Source organism: Oryzias melastigma, linkage group LG6, assembly GCF_002922805.2.
Source record: "Oryzias melastigma strain HK-1 linkage group LG6, ASM292280v2, whole genome shotgun sequence".
Lineage (NCBI taxonomy): Eukaryota > Metazoa > Chordata > Actinopteri > Beloniformes > Adrianichthyidae > Oryzias > Oryzias melastigma.
Genome location: NC_050517.1, coordinates 10,415,685 through 10,418,685, shown reverse-complemented (window position 1 = coordinate 10,418,685; position 3,001 = coordinate 10,415,685).

The following is a 3,001-nucleotide window of genomic DNA, read 5'->3' as shown; positions in this document are numbered from 1 at the left end:
CATTAAGGGTCACTGTTTTTTTATGTGTTGGGTGACACGATTAATGCTGCTCTCATGTCTGCACATTATGGACTTTAACTAGTAGATTTTAATGTGTAATAAAACATGTTGTGGAAATATAAAGAGCTCCCTGAAGAGAGTTGATGCTTACAGCGCCACCTACAGTCCCCAACAGGACACGGTTTTACAAGAGGAAATTGAAAGAGTGAGGGCTAAAAGAATGCAATGATAGCTGTGTAGCCAAACAAGCTAATCTAGGGGGGGAAATTGTACAGATACACCTGAACTCTCTATCAAAACTTCAAACAATACATTTTTAGAGTTTAAAGTTTTAGCAAGAATGGTAATGCTTCAGTGAAACCCATGTCTGCCTCATATAAATAACACAGAGTTAAAACAAGGGTGTAGCTTTGATGTAGCTTTTAAGCTAAAGCTAAAATTACAGCCCCAATCCAAATTCTTCCCCTCCCCTGATGGCGTCTCTCTAGCCCTCCAAGTAGAGAAAAATGGAAAAATAGTGTCCTCAAATTTGGATGTTGCTAACCCTTGATGATGTCATCAATAGTTGCCGATCAGCTACATTACCGCGTAGCTCCCAGCACTTGGAAATACATAACATCAGTTTTATAACTTCTATGATTCTAGTCATACAAAAACAAAGTTAGTACTAAAATTTAAATGTACTTCTGTGCTTCAGAGCACATCCAAATGAAGAAATTTGTTTCTCTTCTGCGGCAAATCAAAGCGCTTCAATGTGGGCCCCATATGGCTTACTTTTGGGCTGAATTGGTGGGCCCCAAGTGGGTTTGTCCGCGGGTTCCATGGTGGCTCCATCTGTGTTTGCCTACATTGGCTTAGGTGAGGACTCAGTGGTCTGTGTCCTTACGCTTACCAGCCGCCTGGTGGACAGCGTAGCAAGTTAGCAAGCTCCGCTGCCCAGTGAGCCAGACCACTGAGTGCCCACTCAAGCCAACGTAGGCAAACGCAGATGGAGCCACCATGGAACCCGTGGACAAACCCACCTGGGACCCAATAATTCAGCCCAAAGGTAAACTATATGGGGCCCACATTGAATTGTTCGCTGGGACCCTACCGGCAGAGGGATATGCAGTGTTAAGTCTCTGTTCCTTTCCCCTAATAAAACAATTTCAGACACCACCAGTCCTTCAAAGGCTCCTACAAATGTGGGAATAGGGGGAAGTTGTAGTGGAAGAACTCGGATTTGGCCTTAGCAGCAACAAAATGGAGTAAAAAGAAATAAAACACATAAAAAAAGCATGAAAGACATGTCCTAGAAAAATCCCTTAAAAAACAAAAATTTTCATACTAAGCAGATCTGTTTTATTATAAAAAATAAAACCTAAAAATAAAAGTTGTTAACATAGCTTATCTTTATCCTTAGCAAAGAGTAGTAGCGACACTTGAAGTTTATCTTACTAAGTATATTTTGAGTGTAAGTATACTATAGACCAGGGGTCTCAAACTCAATTTACCATGGGGCCATTGAAGTCAGAGTCTGGGCAGTATGGGGTTCCTTTTGTGCGAAAAATATGTTTTTGCGTCCACTGTCTATATCTTTGGTCCGAAGTCTGGTAAGTCTACTGAACAAGTTTATTGAACATTTGATCATGTCTATGTACTACTAAGCAATATCTTCTGCGTGTACTTTGAAACGACCGGAGCTAACAACGCTAGCAACTGTTGCTAAGGACTTTTTTGATGACCAGATCTAATGACAATAGTAAATGCAAAGTTTTAAGCATAAAGCAAGGTGAAACATCACAAAGCAAATACAAAACTATAATCAAAGACGCATAGACATCCAGAAGATATTGCTTAAAGACGTTGAACTTTCATATTAAGGCGGGGGCCTCAAGATAAAAATTTGGGGGCCGTAAATGGCCCAGTTTGAGACCCCTGCTATAGACCATAAGCATAGGGTGTAGGAAGTATGTTAACTGAAAACGTCTTCATACTAAATTGGAACATTTTAAATTTCAAATTTATAGATAGAATAAAAAGTTTACCTCAAGTATATTGCATAACTTTTAGTATAGACTAGGTATACTTGAAATACTTAAATATAATTAAATACATGTAAAAATACTACTTTTTGCCAAGGGTAGGCAGGAAATAAACGTAAATGAAAGAAAAAAATAGATTTGTTGTTCCATTCTTGGTTACTTTATAATACAGAGCCCCTGTAGCATAAAGAAATAGTGTGTAATTCAAAGGTGAATCCAAATGATTGTTTCTGCAACTCAAAGATAAATAGTATTAACTGCACTTTAAGATGTCATTGCAGCTGTTGATTTTTTTTTTTTTTTTAGCAAAGAATTCCCGTTGTTGGGCTGTAGCCTATATGAAACCTCATTTTCCCTTGTTAAAAACATTTGAGGTTTGACATCTACCTTCCCCTGTCTAGGTTGGTAAAAAAAACAACATTACTCATGCTGTTAAACTAAAGAAAAGTTGTTGTGGTTAGAACCTTGTTGCTTGTAGAGGCTGTTTTACCCTTGAATTTGCAGTTACAAGCATGACCTCAACAATAGGGAACAATTGCATCAGCATGACAAACCCCAGCTACAGCGAGAATTCGTCATTACTTTGGAGGACTGGGACGTTTGGGATATACAGGGAAATATGTTATGACTTCATGTTATTTATGATAGTCCTTCAAACCGTTTTTTTTTTTTCTTTAAAGTTTGTCTGAACAAACATAAAAGCAGACATTCAGATTTTTTGATTCTATTAATATCACTGGTCATATGCAGCTTTTTTTTAAATCCACAAATTTGAGTTACTAATATTAAACAACTCTTGGTTGTTGTTTTTTTAAATTCTGCATCTATTTTGTTTCATATCATCATTACTGCCTTATTGTCTGTGACCAAAGTAATATGATATTTTCCACTGGAATTCCTACAGCAAAGTTAATGTTCCCTCTGGCTTTTTAACTTTGTCTGTTTTGCTTCAAGGAAAATATGAGGACAGGGTTGGG